The sequence below is a fragment of the Macaca mulatta genome, chromosome 13, assembly GCF_049350105.2.
Source record: "Macaca mulatta isolate MMU2019108-1 chromosome 13, T2T-MMU8v2.0, whole genome shotgun sequence".
NCBI lineage: Eukaryota > Metazoa > Chordata > Mammalia > Primates > Cercopithecidae > Macaca > Macaca mulatta.
In genome coordinates, this window is record NC_133418.1 from 27,597,775 (window position 1) to 27,615,717 (window position 17,943).

A 17,943-nucleotide genomic window follows, 5' to 3' on the forward strand; every position below is an offset into this window, starting at 1 on the left:
TTAATTCATCTCACAGAGTTACATCTGTATTTCGTGGATCTCTTTGCTAGCCTTATTTCTGTGGAATCTGAGAACAGATATTTCGGATCCCTTGGAAGACTATAGGGCCAAAGGAAATATCCTCCGATAACAAAGAGAAAGAAGCTTTCTGAGAAACTTCTTTGTGTTCTGTGAAATCATCTCACAGAGTTGTGGCAGTCCCCTCAAGAAGCCTTTCGCTAAGACAATTCATGTGAAATTGGCAAAGTGATATTTCGAAGCCCATAGAGGGGTATGGTGAAAAAGGAAATATCCTCAGATTAAATCTGGAAAGAAGCTTTCTGAGAAACTGCTTAGTGTTCTGTTAATTCATCTCACAGAGTTACATCTGTATTTCGTGGATCTCTTTGCTAGCCTTATTTCTGTGGAATCTCAGAACAGATATTTCGGATCCCTTGGAAGACTATAGGGCCAAAGGAAATCTCCTCCGATAACAAAGAGAAAGAAGCTTTCTGAGAAACTTCTTTGTTTTCTGTGAAATCATCTCACAGAGTTACAGCTTTCCCCTCAAGAAGCCTTTCGCTAAGACAGTTCTTGTGGAATTGGCAAAGTGATATTTGGAAGCCCATAGAGGGCTATGGTGAACAAGGAAATATCCTCAGATGAAATCTGGAAAGAAGCTTTCTGAGAAACTGCTTAGTGTTCTGTTAATTCACCTCACAGAGTTACATCTGTATTTCGTGGATCTCTTTGCTAGCCTTATTTCTGTGGAATCTGAGAACCGATATTTCGGATCCCTTGGAAGACTATAGGGCCAAAGGAAATATCCTCTGATAACAAAGAGAAAGAAGCTTTCTGAGAAACTTCTTTGTGTTCTGTGAAATCATCTTACAGAGTTACAGCTTTCCCCTCAAGGAGCCTTTCGCTAAGACAGTTCTTGTGGATTTGGAAAGGTGATATTTGGAAGCCCATTGAGGGCTATGGTGAAAAAGGAAATATCCTCAGATGAAATCTGGAAAGAAGCTTTCTGAGAAACTGCTTAGTGTTCTGTTAACTCATCTCACAGAGTTACATCTGTATTTCGTGGATCTCTTTGCTAGCCTTATTTCCGTGGAATCTGAAAACAGATATTTCGGATCCCTTGGAAGACTATAGGGCCAAAGGAAATATCCTCCGATAACAAAGAGAAAGAAGCTTTCTGAGAAACTTCTTTGTGTTCTGTGAAATCATCTCACAGAGTTACAGCTTTACCCTCAAGAAGCCTTTCGCTAAGACAGTTCTTGTGGAATTGGCAAAGTGATATTTGGAAGCCCATAGAGGGCAACGGTGAAAATGGAAATATCCTCAGATGAAATCTGGAAAGAAGCTTTCTGAGAAACTGCTTAGTGTTCTGTTAATTCATCTCACAGAGTTACATCTGTATTTCGTGGATCTCCTTGCTAGCCTTATTTCTGTGGAATCTGAGAACAGATATTTCGGATCCCTTTGAAGACTATAGGGCCAAAGGAAATATCCTCCGATAACAAAGAGAAAGAAGCTTTCTGAGAAACTTCTTTGTGTTCTGTGAAATCATCTCACAGAGTTACAGCTTTCCCCTCAAGGAGCCTTTCGCTAAGACAGTTCTTGTGGATTTGGAAAGGTGATATTGGGAAGCCCATAGAGGGCTATGGTGAAAAAGGAAATATCCTCAGATGAAATCTGGAAAGAAGCTTTCTGAGAAACTGCTTAGTGTTCTGTTAACTCATCTCACAGAGTTACATCTGTATTTCTGGGAAATCTTTGATAACCTTATTTCTGTGCAATCTGAGAACAGATATTTCGGATCCCTTGGAAGACTATAGGGCCAAAGGAAATATCCTCTGATAACAAAGAGAAAGAAGCTTTCTGAGAAACTTCTTTGTGTTCTGTGAAATCATCTCACAGAGTTACAGCTTTCCCCTCAAGAAGCCATTCGCTAATACAGTTCTTGTGGAATTGGCAATGTGATATTTGGAAGCCCTTAGAGGACAACGGTGAAAATGGAAATATCTTCAGATGAAATCTGGAAAGAAGCTTTCTGAGAAACTGCTTAGTGTTCTGTTAATTCATCTCACAGAGTTACATCTGTATTTCGTGGATCTCTTTGCTAGCCTTATTTCTGTGGAATCTGAGAACAGATATTTCGGATCCCTTTGAAGACTACAGGGCCAAAGGAAATATCCTCCGATAACAAAGAGAAAGAAGCTTTCTGAGAAACTTCTTTGTCTTCTGTGAAATCATCTCACAGACTTATGGCAGTCCCCTCAAGAAGCCTTTCGCTAAGACAGTTCTTGTGGAATTGGCAAAGTGATATTTCGAAGCCCATAGAGGGGTATGGTGAAAAAGGAAATATCCTCAGATTAAATCTGGAAAGAAGCTTTCTGAGAAACTGCTTAGTGTTCTGTTAATTCATCTCACAGAGTTACATCTGTATTTCGTGGATCTCTTTGCTAGCCTTATTTCTGTGGAATCTCAGAACAGATATTTCGGATCCCTTGGAAGACTATAGGGCCAAAGGAAATCTCCTCCGATAACAAAGAGAAAGAAGCTTTCTGAGAAACTTCTTTGTTTTCTGTGAAATCACCTCACAGAGTTACAGCTTTCCCCTCAAGAAGCCTTTCGCTAAGACAGTTCTTATGGAATTGGCAAAGTGATATTCGGAAGCCGGTAGAGGGCTATGGTGAAAATGGAAATATCCTCAGATGAAATCTGGAAAGAAGCTTTCTGAGAAATTGCTTAGTGTTCCGTTAATTCATCTCACAGAGTTACATCTGTATTTCGTGGATCACTTTGCTAGCCTTATTTCTGTGGAATCTGAGAACAGATATTTCGGATCCCTTGGAAGACTATAGGGCCAAAGGAAATATCCTCCGATAACAAAGAGAAAGAAGCTTTCTGAGAAACTTCTTTGTGTTCTGTGAAATCATCTAACAGAGTTACAGCTTTCCCCTCAAGAAGCCTTTCGCTAAGACAGTTCTTGTGGTATTGGCAAAGTGATATTTGGAAGGCCATAGAGGGGTATGGTGAAAAAGGAAATATCCTCAGATGAAATCTGGAAAGAAGCATTCTGAGAAACTGCTTAGTGTTCTGTTAATTCATCTCACAGAGTTAAATCTGTATTTCGTGGATCTCTTTGCTAGCCTTATTTCTGTGGAATCTGAGAACAGATATTTCGGATCCCTTGGAAGACTATAGGGCCAAAGGAAATATCCTCCGATAACAAAGAGAAAGAAGCTTTATGAGAAACTTCTTTGTGTTCTGTGAAATCATCTCACAGAGTTACAGCTTTCCCCTCAAGAAGCCATTCGCTAAGACAGTTCTTGTGGAATTGGCAAAGTGATATTTGGAAGGCCATAGAGGGCTATGGTGAAAAAGGAAATATCCTCAGATGAAATCTGGAAAGAAGCTTTCTGAGAAACTGCTTAGTGTTCTGTTAATTCATCTCACAGAGTTACATCTGTATTTCGTGGATCTCTTTGCTAGCCTTATTTCTGTGGAATCTCAGAACAGATATTTCGGATCCCTTGGAAGACTATAGGGCCAAAGGAAATCTCCTCTGATAACAAAGACAAAGAAGCTTTCTGAGAAACTTCTTTGTTTTCTGTGAAATCATTTCACAGAGTTACAGCTTTCCCCTCAAGAAGCCTTTCGCTAAGACAGTTCTTGTGGAATTGGCAAAGTGATATTTGGAAGCCCATAGAGGGCTATGGTGAACAAGGAAATATCCTCAGATGAAATCTGGAAAGAAGCTTTCTGAGAAACTGCTTAGTGTTCTGTTAATTCACCTCACAGAGTTACATCTGTATTTCGTGGATCTCTTTGCTAGCCTTATTTCTGTGGAATCTGAGAACAGATATTTCGGATCCCTTGGAATACTATAGGGCCAAAGGAAATATCCTCTGATAACAAAGAGAAAGAAGCTTTCTGAGAAACTTCTTTGTGTTCTGTGAAATCATCTTACAGAGTTACAGCTTTCCCCTCAAGGAGCCTTTCGCTAAGACAGTTCTTGTGGATTTGGAAAGGTGATATTTGGAAGCCCATTGAGGGCTATGGTGAAAAAGGAAATATCCTCAGATGAAATCTGGAAAGAAGCTTTCTGAGAAACTGCTTAGTGTTCTGTTAACTCATCTCACAGAGTTACATCTGTATTTCGTGGATCTCTTTGCTAGCCTTATTTCCGTGGAATCTGAAAACAGATATTTCGGATCCCTTGGAAGACTATAGGGCCAAAGGAAATATCCTCCGATAACAAAGAGAAAGAAGCTTTCTGAGAAACTTCTTTGTGTTCTGTGAAATCATCTCACAGAGTTACAGCTTTACCCTCAACAAGCCTTTCGGTAAGACAGTTCTTGTGGAATTGGCAAAGTGATATTTGGAAGCCCATAGAGGGCTATGGTGAAAAAGGAAATATCCTAAGATGAAATCTGGAAAGAAGCTTTCTGAGAAACTGCTTAGTGTTCTGTTAATTCATCTCACAGAGTTACATCTGTATTTCGTGGATCTCTTTGCTAGCCTTATTTCTGTGGAATCTGAGAACAGATATTTCGGATCCCTTGGAAGACTATAGGGCCAAAGGAAATATCCTCCGATAACAAAGAGAAAGAAGCTTTCTGAGAAACTTCTTTGTGTTCTGTGAAATCATCTCACAGAGTTACAGCTTTCCCCTCAAGAAGCCTTTCGCTAAGACAGTTCTTGTGGAATTGGCAAAGTGATATTTGGAAGCCCATAGAGGGCCACGGTGAAAATGGAAATATCCTCAGATGAAATCTGGAAAGAAGCTTTCTGAGAAACTGCTTAGTGTTCTGTTAATTCATCTCACAGAGTTACATCTGTATTTCGTGGATCTCCTTGCTAGCCTTATTTCTGTGGAATCTGAGAACAGATATTTCGGATCCCTTTGAAGACTATAGGGCCAAAGGAAATATCCTCCGATAACAAAGAGAAAGAAGCTTTCTGAGAAACTTCTTTGTGTTCTGTGAAATCATCTCACAGAGTTACAGCTTTCCCCTCAAGGAGCCTTTCGCTAAGACAGTTCTTGTGGATTTGGAAAGGTGATATTGGGAAGCCCATAGAGGGCTATGGTGAAAAAGGAAATATCCTCAGATGAAATCTGGAAAGAAGCTTTCTGAGAAACTGCTTAGTGTTCTGTTAACTCATCTCACAGAGTTACATCTGTATTTCTGGGAAATCTTTGATAACCTTATTTCTGTGCAATCTGAGAACAGATATTTCGGATCCCTTGGAAGACTATAGGGCCAAAGGAAATATCCTCTGATAACAAAGAGAAAGAAGCTTTCTGAGAAACTTCTTTGTGTTCTGTGAAATCATCTCACAGAGTTACAGCTTTCCCCTCAAGAAGCCATTCGCTAATACAGTTCTTGTGGAATTGGCAATGTGATATTTGGAAGCCCTTAGAGGACAACGGTGAAAATGGAAATATCTTCAGATGAAATCTGGAAAGAAGCTTTCTGAGAAACTGCTTAGTGTTCTGTTAATTCATCTCACAGAGTTACATCTGTATTTCGTGGATCTCTTTGCTAGCCTTATTTCTGTGGAATCTGAGAACAGATATTTCGGATCCCTTTGAAGACTATAGGGCCAAAGGAAATATCCTCCGATAACAAAGAGAAAGAAGCTTTCTGAGAAACTTCTTTGTCTTCTGTGAAATCATCTCACAGACTTATGGCAGTCCCCTCAAGAAGCCTTTCGCTAAGACAGTTCTTGTGGAATTGGCAAAGTGATATTTCGAAGCCCATAGAGGGGTATGGTGAAAAAGGAAATATCCTCAGATTAAATCTGGAAAGAAGCTTTCTGAGAAACTGCTTAGTGTTCTGTTAATTCATCTCACAGAGTTACATCTGTATTTCGTGGATCTCTTTGCTAGCCTTATTTCTGTGGAATCTCAGAACAGATATTTCGGATCCCTTGGAAGACTATAGGGCCAAAGGAAATCTCCTCCGATAACAAAGAGAAAGAAGCTTTCTGAGAAACTTCTTTGTTTTCTGTGAAATCATCTCACAGAGTTACAGCTTTCCCCTCAAGAAGCCTTTCGCTAAGACAGTTCTTATGGAATTGGCAAAGTGATATTCGGAAGCCCGTAGAGGGCTATGGTGAAAATGGAAATATCCTCAGATGAAATCTGGAAAGAAGCTTTCTGAGAAATTGCTTAGTGTTCCGTTAATTCATCTCACAGAGTTACATCTGTATTTCGTGGATCACTTTGCTAGCCTTATTTCTGTGGAATCTGAGAACAGATATTTCGGATCCCTTGGAAGACTATAGGGCCAAAGGAAATATCCTCCGATAACAAAGAGAAAGAAGCTTTCTGAGAAACTTCTTTGTGTTCTGTGAAATCATCTCACAGAGTTACAGCTTTCCCCTCAAGAAGACTTTCGCTAAGACAGTTCTTGTGGAATTGGCAAAGTGATATTCGGAAGCCCGTAGAGGGCTATGGTGAAAATGGAAATATCCTAAGAAGAAATCTGGAAAGAAGCTTTCTGAGAAACTGCTTAGTGTTCCGTTAATTCATCTCACAGAGTTACATCTGTATTTCGTGGATGTCTTTGCTAGCCTTATTTCTGTGGAATCTGAGAACAGATATTTCGGATCCCTTGGAAGACTATAGCGCCAAAGGAAATATCCTCCCATAACAAAGAGAAAGAAGCTTTCTGAGAAACTTCTTTGTGTTCTGTGAAATCATCTCACAGAGTTACAGCTTTCCCCTCAAGAAGCCTTTCGCTAAGACAGTTCTTGTGGAATTGGCAAAGAGATATTTGAAAGCCCATAGAGGGCTATGGTGAAAAAGGAAATATCCTCAGATGAAATCTGGAAAGAAGCATTCTGAGAAACTGCTTAGTGTTCTGTTAATTCATCTCACAGAGTTAAATCTGTAGTTCGTGGATCTCTTTGCTAGCCTTATTTCTGTGGAATCTGAGAACAGATATTTCGGATACCATGGAAGACTATAGGGCCAAAGGAAATCTCCTCCGAAAACAAAGAGAAAGAAGCTTTCTGAGAAACTTCTTTGTGTTCTGTGAAATCATCTCACAGAGTTACAGCTTTCCCCTCAAGAAGAAATTCGCTAAGACAGTTCTTGTGGAATTGGCAAAGTGATATTTGGAAGGCCATAGAGGGCTATGGTGAAAAAGGAAATATCCTAAGATGAAATCTGGAAAGAAGCTTTCTGAGAAACTGCTTAGTGTTCTGTTAATTCATCTCACAGAGTTAAATCTGTATTTCGTGGATCTCTTTGCTAGCCTTATTTCTGTGGAATCTGAGAACAGATATTTCGGATCCCTTGGAAGACTATAGGGCCAAAGGAAATATCCTCCGATAACAAAGAGAAAGAAGCTTTCTGAGAAACTTCTTTGTGTTCTGTGAAATCATCTCACAGAGTTACAGCTTTCCCCTCAAGAAGCCATTCGCTAAGACAGTTCTTGTGGAATTGGCAAAGTGATATTTGGAAGGCCATAGAGGGCTATGGTGAAAAAGGAAATATCCTCAGATGAAATCTGGAAAGAAGCTTTCTGAGAAACTGCTTAGTGTTCTGTTAATTCATCTCACAGAGTTACATCTGTATTTCGTGGATGTCTTTGCTAGCCTTATTTCTGTGGAATCTCAGAACAGATATTTCGGATCCCTTGGAAGACTATAGGGCCAAAGGAAATCTCCTCCGATAACAAAGAGAAAGAAGCTTTCTGAGAAACTTCTTTGTTTTCTGTGAAATCATCTCACAGAGTTACAGCTTTCCCCTCAAGAAGCCTTTCGCTAAGACAGTTCTTGTGGAATTGGGAAAGTGATATTTGGAAGCCCCTAGAGGGCTATGGTGAACAAGGAAATATCCTCAGATGAAATCTGGAAAGAAGCTTTCTCAGAAACTGCTTAGTGTTCTGTTAATTCACCTCACAGAGTTACATCTGTATTTCGTGGATCTCTTTGCTAGCCTTATTTCTGTGGAATCTGAGAACAGATATTTCGGATCCCTTGGAAGACTATAGGGCCAAAGGAAATATCCTCTGATAACAAAGAGAAAGAAGCTTTCTGAGAAACTTCTTTGTGTTCTGTGAAATCATCTCACAGAGTTACAGCTTTACCCTCAACAAGCCTTTCGCTAAGACAGTTCTTGTGGAATTGGCAAAGTGATATTTGGAAGCCCATAGAGGGCTATGGGGAAAAAGGAAATATCCTCAGATGAAATCTGGAAAGAAGCTTTCTGAGAAACTGCTTAGTGTTCTGTTAATTCATCTCACAGAGTTACATCTGTATTTCGTGGATCTCTTTGCTAGCCTTATTTCTGTGGAATCTGAGAATAGATATTTCGGATCCCTTGGAAGACTATAGGGCCAAAGGAAATATCCTCCGATAACAAAGAGAAAGAAGCTTTCTGAGAAACTTCTTTGTGTTCTGTGAAATCATCTCACAGAGTTACAGCTTTCCCCTCAAGAAGCCTTTCGCTAAGACAGCTCTTGTGGAATTGGCAAAGTGATATTTGGAAGCCCATAGAGGGAAACGGTGAAAATGGAAATATCTTCAGATGAAATCTGGAAAGAAGCTTTCTGAGAAACTGCTTAGTGTTCTGTTAATTCATCTCACAGAGTTACATCTGTATTTCGTGGATGTCTTTGCTAGCCTTATTTCTGTGGAATCTGAGAACAGATATTTCGGATCCCTTTGAAGACTATAGGGCCAAAGGAAATATCCTCCGATAACAAAGAGAAAGAAGCTTTCTGAGAAACTTCTTTGTGTTCTGTGAAATCATCTCACAAGTTACAGCTTTCCCCTCAAGAAGCCTTTCGCTAAGACAGTTCTTGTGGAATTGGCAAAGTGATATTTGGAAGCCCATAGAGGGCTATGGTGAAAAAGGAAATATCCTCAGATGGAATCTGGAAAGAAGCTTTCTGAGAAACTGCTTAGTGTTCTGGTAATTCATCTCACAGAGTTACATCTGTATTTTGTGGATCTCTTTGCTAGCCTTATTTCTGTGGAATCTGAAAACAGATATTTCGGATCCCTTGGAAGACTATAGGGCCAAAGGAAATATCATCCGATAACAAAGAGAAAGAAGCTTTCTGAGAAACTTCTTTGTGTTCTGTGAAATCATCTCACAGAGTTACAGCTTTACCCTCAACAAGCCTTTCGCTAAGACAGTTCTTGTGGAATTGGCAAAGTGATATTTGGAAGCCCATAGAGGGCTATGGTGAAAAAGGAAATATCCTCAGATGAAATCTGGAAAGAAGCTTTCTGAGAAACTGCTTAGTGTTCTGTTAATTCATCTCACAGAGTTACATCTGTATTTTGTGGATCTCTTTGCTAGCCTTATTTCTGTGGAATCTCAGAACAGATATTTCGGATCCCTTGGAAGACTATAGGGCCAAAGGAAATATCCTCTGATAACAAAGAGGAAGAAGCTTTCTGAGAAACTTCTTTGTGTTCTGTGAAATCATGTCACAGAAGTACAGCTTTCCGCTCAAGAAGCCTTTCGCTAAGACAGTTCTTGTGGAATTGGCAAAGTGATATTTGGAAGCCCATAGACGGCATCGGTGAAAATGGAAATATCTTCAGATGAAATCTGGAAAGAAGCTTTCTGAGAAACTGCTTAGTGTTCTGTTAATTCATCTCACAGAGTTACATCTGTATTTCGTGGATCTCTTTGCTAGCCTTATTTCTGTGGAATCTGAGAACAGATATTTCGGATCCCTTGGAAGACTATAGGGCCAAAGGAAATATCCTCCGATAACAAAGAGAAAGAAGCTTTCTGAGAAACTTCTTTGTGTTCTGTGAAATCATCTCACAGAGTTGTGGCAGTCCCCTCAAGAAGCCTTTCGCTAAGACAGTTCATGTGAAATTGGCAAAGTGATATTTCGAAGCCCATAGAGGGGTATGGTGAAAAAGGAAATATCCTCAGATTAAATCTGGAAAGAAGCTTTCTGAGAAACTGCTTAGTGTTCTGTTAATTCATCTCACAGAGTTACATCTGAATTTCGTGGATCTCTTTGCTAGCCTTATTTCTGTGGAATCTCAGAACAGATATTTCGGATCCCTTGGAAGACTATAGGGCCAAAGGAAATATCCTCCGATAACAAAGAGAAAGAAGCTTTCTGAGAAACTTCTTTGTGTTCTGTGAAATCATCTCACAGAGTTGTGGCAGTCCCCTCAAGAAGCCTTTCGCTAAGACAGTTCATGTGAAATTGGCAAAGTGATATTTCGAAGCCCATAGAGGGGTATGGTGAAAAAGGAAATATCCTCAGATTAAATCTGGAAAGAAGCTTTCTGAGAAACTGCTTAGTGTTCTGTTAATTCATCTCACAGAGTTACATCTGAATTTCGTGGATCTCTTTGCTAGCCTTATTTCTGTGGAATCTCAGAACAGATATTTCGGATCCCTTGGAAGACTATAGGGCCAAAGGAAATCTCCTCCGATAACAAAGAGAAAGAAGCTTTCTGAGAAACTTCTTTGTTTTCTGTGAAATCATCTCACAGAGTTACAGCTTTCCCCTCAAGAAGCCTTTCGCTAAGACAGTTCTTGTGGAATTGGCAAAGTGATATTCGGAAGCCCGTAGAGGGCTATGGTGAAAATGGAAATATCCTCAGATGAAATCTGGAAAGAAGCTTTCTGAGAAATTGCTTAGTGTTCCATTAATTCATCTCACAGAGTTACATCTGTATTTCGTGGATCACTTTGCTAGACTTATTTCTGTGGAATCTGAGAACAGATATTTCGGATCCCTTGGAAGACTATAGGGCCAAAGGAAATATCCTCCGATAACAAAGAGAAAGAAGCTTTCTGAGAAACTTCTTTGTGTTCTGTGAAATCATCTCACAGAGTTACAGCTTTCCCCTCAAGAAGCCTTTCGCTAAGACAGTTCTTGTGGTATTGGCAAAGTGATATTTGGAAGGCCATAGAGGGCTATGGTGAAAAAGGAAATATCCTCAGATGAAATATGGAAAGAAGCATTCTGAGAAACTGCTTAGTGTTCTGCTAATTCATCTCACAGAGTTACATCTGTATTTCGTGGATCTCTTTGCTAGCCTTATTTCTGTGGAATCTGAGAACAGATATTTCGGATCCCTTGGAAGACTATAGGGCCAAAGGAAATATCCTCCGATAACAAAGAGAAAGAAGCTTTATGAGAAACTTCTTTGTGTTCTGTGAAATCATCTCACAGAGTTACAGCTTTCCCCTCAAGAAGCCATTCGCTAAGACAGTTCTTGTGGAATTGGCAAAGTGATATTTGGAAGGCCATAGAGGGCTATGGTGAAAAAGGAAATATCCTCAGATGAAATCTGGAAAGAAGCTTTCTGAGAAACTGCTTAGTGTTCTGTTAATTCATCTCACAGAGTTACATCTGTATTTCGTGGATCTCTTTGCTAGCCTTATTTCTGTGGAATCTCAGAACAGATATTTCGGATCCCTTGGAAGACTATAGGGCCAAAGGAAATCTCCTCCGATAACAAAGAGAAAGAAGCTTTCTGAGAAACTTCTTTGTTTTCTGTGAAATCATCTCACAGAGTTACAGCTTTCCCCTCAAGAAGCCTTTCGCTAAGACAGTTCTTGTGGAATTGGCAAAGTGATATTTGGAAGCCCATAGAGGGCTATGGTGAACAAGGAAATATCCTCAGATGAAATCTGGAAAGAAGCTTTCTGAGAAACTGCTTAGTGTTCTGTTAATTCACCTCACAGAGTTACATCTGTATTTCGTGGATCTCTTTGCTAGCCTTATTTCTGTGGAATCTGAGAACAGATATTTCGGATCCCTTGGAAGACTATAGGGCCAAAGGAAATATCCTCTGATAACAAAGAGAAAGAAGCTTTCTGAGAAACTTCTTTGTGTTCTGTGAAATCATCTTACAGAGTTACAGCTTTCCCCTCAAGGAGCCTTTCGCTAAGACAGTTCTTGTGGATTTGGAAAGGTGATATTTGGAAGCCCATTGAGGGCTATGGTGAAAAAGGAAATATCCTCAGATGAAATCTGGAAAGAAGCTTTCTGAGAAACTGCTTAGTGTTCTGTTAACTCATCTCACAGAGTTACATCTGTATTTCGTGGATCTCTTTGCTAGCCTTATTTCCGTGGAATCTGAAAACAGATATTTCGGATCCCTTGGAAGACTATAGGGCCAAAGGAAATATCCTCCGATAACAAAGAGAAAGAAGCTTTCTGAGAAACTTCTTTGTGTTCTGTGAAATCATCTCACAGAGTTACAGCTTTACCCTCAACAAGCCTTTCGGTAAGACAGTTCTTGTGGAATTGGCAAAGTGATATTTGGAAGCCCATAGAGGGCTATGGTGAAAAAGGAAATATCCTAAGATGAAATCTGGAAAGAAGCTTTCTGAGAAACTGCTTAGTGTTCTGTTAATTCATCTCACAGAGTTACATCTGTATTTCGTGGATCTCTTTGCTAGCCTTATTTCTGTGGAATCTGAGAACAGATATTTCGGATCCCTTGGAAGACTATAGGGCCAAAGGAAATATCCTCCGATAACAAAGAGAAAGAAGCTTTCTGAGAAACTTCTTTGTGTTCTGTGAAATCATCTCACAGAGTTACAGCTTTCCCCTCAAGAAGCCTTTCGCTAAGACAGTTCTTGTGGAATTGGCAAAGTGATATTTGGAAGCCCATAGAGGGCAACGGTGAAAATGGAAATATCCTCAGATGAAATCTGGAAAGAAGCTTTCTGAGAAACTGCTTAGTGTTCTGTTAATTCATCTCACAGAGTTACATCTGTATTTCGTGGATCTCCTTGCTAGCCTTATTTCTGTGGAATCTGAGAACAGATATTTCGGATCCCTTTGAAGACTATAGGGCCAAAGGAAATATCCTCCGATAACAAAGAGAAAGAAGCTTTCTGAGAAACTTCTTTGTGTTCTGTGAAATCATCTCACAGAGTTACAGCTTTCCCCTCAAGGAGCCTTTCGCTAAGACAGTTCTTGTGGATTTGGAAAGGTGATATTGGGAAGCCCATAGAGGGCTATGGTGAAAAAGGAAATATCCTCAGATGAAATCTGGAAAGAAGCTTTCTGAGAAACTGCTTAGTGTTCTGTTAACTCATCTCACAGAGTTACATCTGTATTTCTGGGAAATCTTTGATAACCTTATTTCTGTGCAATCTGAGAACAGATATTTCGGATCCCTTGGAAGACTATAGGGCCAAAGGAAATATCCTCTGATAACAAAGAGAAAGAAGCTTTCTGAGAAACTTCTTTGTGTTCTGTGAAATCATCTCACAGAGTTACAGCTTTCCCCTCAAGAAGCCATTCGCTAATACAGTTCTTGTGGAATTGGCAATGTGATATTTGGAAGCCCTTAGAGGACAACGGTGAAAATGGAAATATCTTCAGATGAAATCTGGAAAGAAGCTTTCTGAGAAACTGCTTAGTGTTCTGTTAATTCATCTCACAGAGTTACATCTGTATTTCGTGGATCTCTTTGCTAGCCTTATTTCTGTGGAATCTGAGAACAGATATTTCGGATCCCTTTGAAGACTATAGGGCCAAAGGAAATATCCTCCGATAACAAAGAGAAAGAAGCTTTCTGAGAAACTTCTTTGTCTTCTGTGAAATCATCTCACAGACTTATGGCAGTCCCCTCAAGAAGCCTTTCGCTAAGACAGTTCTTGTGGAATTGGCAAAGTGATATTTCGAAGCCCATAGAGGGGTATGGTGAAAAAGGAAATATCCTCAGATTAAATCTGGAAAGAAGCTTTCTGAGAAACTGCTTAGTGTTCTGTTAATTCATCTCACAGAGTTACATCTGTATTTCGTGGATCTCTTTGCTAGCCTTATTTCTGTGGAATCTCAGAACAGATATTTCGGATCCCTTGGAAGACTATAGGGCCAAAGGAAATCTCCTCCGATAACAAAGAGAAAGAAGCTTTCTGAGAAACTTCTTTGTTTTCTGTGAAATCATCTCACAGAGTTACAGCTTTCCCCTCAAGAAGCCTTTCGCTAATACAGTTCTTATGGAATTGGCAAAGTGATATTCGGAAGCCCGTAGAGGGCTATGGTGAAAATGGAAATATCCTCAGATGAAATCTGGAAAGAAGCTTTCTGAGAAATTGCTTAGTGTTCCGTTAATTCATCTCACAGAGTTACATCTGTATTTCGTGGATCACTTTGCTAGCCTTATTTCTGTGGAATCTGAGAACAGATATTTCGGATCCCTTGGAAGACTATAGGGCCAAAGGAAATATCCTCCGATAACAAAGAGAAAGAAGCTTTCTGAGAAACTTCTTTGTGTTCTGTGAAATCATCTCACAGAGTTACAGCTTTCCCCTCAAGAAGACTTTCGCTAAGACAGTTCTTGTGGAATTGGCAAAGTGATATTCGGAAGCCCGTAGAGGGCTATGGTGAAAATGGAAATATCCTAAGAAGAAATCTGGAAAGAAGCTTTCTGAGAAACTGCTTAGTGTTCCGTTAATTCATCTCACAGAGTTACATCTGTATTTCGTGGATGTCTTTGCTAGCCTTATTTCTGTGGAATCTGAGAACAGATATTTCGGATCCCTTGGAAGACTATAGCGCCAAAGGAAATATCCTCCCATAACAAAGAGAAAGAAGCTTTCTGAGAAACTTCTTTGTGTTCTGTGAAATCATCTCACAGAGTTACAGCTTTCCCCTCAAGAAGCCTTTCGCTAAGACAGTTCTTGTGGAATTGGCAAAGAGATATTTGAAAGCCCATAGAGGGCTATGGTGAAAAAGGAAATATCCTCAGATGAAATCTGGAAAGAAGCATTCTGAGAAACTGCTTAGTGTTCTGTTAATTCATCTCACAGAGTTAAATCTGTAGTTCGTGGATCTCTTTGCTAGCCTTATTTCTGTGGAATCTGAGAACAGATATTTCGGATACCTTGGAAGACTATAGGGCCAAAGGAAATCTCCTCCGAAAACAAAGAGAAAGAAGCTTTCTGAGAAACTTCTTTGTGTTCTGTGAAATCATCTCACAGAGTTACAGCTTTCCCCTCAAGAAGAAATTCGCTAAGACAGTTCTTGTGGAATTGGCAAAGTGATATTTGGAAGGCCATAGAGGGCTATGGTGAAAAAGGAAATATCCTCAGATGAAATCTGGAAAGAAGCTTTCTGAGAAACTGCTTAGTGTTCTGTTAATTCATCTCACAGAGTTAAATCTGTATTTCGTGGATCTCTTTGCTAGCCTTATTTCTGTGGAATCTGAGAACAGATATTTCGGATCCCTTGGAAGACTATAGGGCCAAAGGAAATATCCTCCGATAACAAAGAGAAAGAAGCTTTCTGAGAAACTTCTTTGTGTTCTGTGAAATCATCTCACAGAGTTACAGCTTTCCCCTCAAGAAGCCATTCGCTAAGACAGTTCTTGTGGAATTGGCAAAGTGATATTTGGAAGGCCATAGAGGGCTATGGTGAAAAAGGAAATATCCTCAGATGAAATCTGGAAAGAAGCTTTCTGAGAAACTGCTTAGTGTTCTGTTAATTCATCTCACAGAGTTACATCTGTATTTCGTGGATGTCTTTGCTAGCCTTATTTCTGTGGAATCTCAGAACAGATATTTCGGATCCCTTGGAAGACTATAGGGCCAAAGGAAATCTCCTCCGATAACAAAGAGAAAGAAGCTTTCTGAGAAACTTCTTTGTTTTCTGTGAAATCATCTCACAGAGTTACAGCTTTCCCCTCAAGAAGCCTTTCGCTAAGACAGTTCTTGTGGAATTGGGAAAGTGATATTTGGAAGCCCCTAGAGGGCTATGGTGAACACGGAAATATCCTCAGATGAAATCTGGAAAGAAGCTTTCTCAGAAACTGCTTAGTGTTCTGTTAATTCACCTCACAGAGTTACATCTGTATTTCGTGGATCTCTTTGCTAGCCTTATTTCTGTGGAATCTGAGAACAGATATTTCGGATCCCTTGGAAGACTATAGGGCCAAAGGAAATATCCTCTGATAACAAAGAGAAAGAAGCTTTCTGAGAAACTTCTTTGTGTTCTGTGAAATCATCTCACAGAGTTACAGCTTTACCCTCAACAAGCCTTTCGCTAAGACAGTTCTTGTGGAATTGGCAAAGTGATATTTGGAAGCCCATAGAGGGCTATGGTGAAAAAGGAAATATCCTCAGATGAAATCTGGAAAGAAGCTTTCTGAGAAACTGCTTAGTGTTCTGTTAATTCATCTCACAGAGTTACATCTGTATTTCGTGGATCTCTTTGCTAGCCTTATTTCTGTGGAATCTGAGAATAGATATTTCGGATCCCTTGGAAGACTATAGGGCCAAAGGAAATATCCTCCGATAACAAAGAGAAAGAAGCTTTCTGAGAAACTTCTTTGTGTTCTGTGAAATCATCTCACAGAGTTACAGCTTTCCCCTCAAGAAGCCTTTCGCTAAGAGAGCTCTTGTGGAATTGGCAAAGTGATATTTGGAAGCCCATAGAGGGAAACGGTGAAAATGGAAATATCTTCAGATGAAATCTGGAAAGAAGCTTTCTGAGAAACTGCTTAGTGTTCTGTTAATTCATCTCACAGAGTTACATCTGTATTTCGTGGATGTCTTTGCTAGCCTTATTTCTGTGGAATCTGAGAACAGATATTTCGGATCACTTGGAAGACTATAGGGCCAAAGGAAATATCCTCCGATAACAAAGAGAAAGAAGCTTTCTGAGAAACTTCTTTGTGTTCTGTGAAATCATCTCACAAGTTACAGCTTTCCCCTCAAGAAGCCTTTCGCTAAGACAGTTCTTGTGGAATTGGCAAAGTGATATTTGGAAGCCCATAGAGGGCTATGGTGAAAAAGGAAATATCCTCAGATGGAATCTGGAAAGAAGCTTTCTGAGAAACTGCTTAGTGTTCTGGTAATTCATCTCACAGAGTTACATCTGTATTTCGTGGATCTCTTTGCTAGCCTTATTTCTGTGGAATCTGAGAACAAATATTTCGGATCCCATTGAAGACTATAGGGCCAAAGGAAATATCCTCCGATAACAATGAGAAAGAAGCTTTCTGAGAAACTTCTTTGTGTTCTGTGAAATCATCTCACAAGTTACAGCTTTCCCCTCAAGAAGCCTTTCGCTAAGACAGTTCTTGTGGAATTGGCAAAGTGATATTTGGAAGGCCATAGAGGGCTATGGTGAAAAAGGAAATATCCTCAGATGAAATCTGGAAAGAAGCTTTCTGAGAAACTGCTTAGTGTTCTGTTAATTCATCTCACAGAGTTAAATCTGTATTTCGTGGATCTCTTTGCTAGCCTTATTTCTGTGGAATCTGAGAACAGATATTTCGGATCCCTTTGAAGACTATAGGGCCAAAGGAAATATCCTCCGATAATTAAGAGAAAGAAGCTTTCTGAGAAACTTCTTTGTGTTCTGTGAAATCATCTCACAGAGTTACAGCTTTCTCCTCAAGAAGCCATTCGCTAAGACAGTTCTTGTGGAATTGGCAAAGTGATATTTGGAAGGCCATAGAGGGCTATGGTGAAAAAGGAAATATCCTCAGATTAAATCTGGAAAGAAGCTTTCTGAGAAACTGCTTAGTGTTCTGTTAATTCATCTCACAGAGTTACATCTGTATTTCGTGGATGTCTTTGCTAGCCTTATTTCTGTGGAATCTCAGAACAGATATTTCGGATCCCTTGGAAGACTATAGGGCCAAAGGAAATCTCCTCCGATAACAAAGAGAAAGAAGCTTTCTGAGAAACTTCTTTGTTTTCTGTGAAATCATCTCACAGAGTTACAGCTTTCCCCTCAAGAAGCCTTTCGCTAAGACAGTTCTTGTGGAATTGGCAAAGTGATATTTGGAAGCCCCTAGAGGGCTATGGTGAACAAGGAAATATCCTCAGATGAAATCTGGAAAGAAGCTTTCTGAGAAACTGCTTAGTGTTCTGTTAATTCACCTCACAGAGTTACATCTGTATTTCGTGGATCTCTTTGCTAGCCTTATTTCTGTGGAATCTGAGAACAGATATTTCGGATCCCTTGGAAGACTATAGGGCCA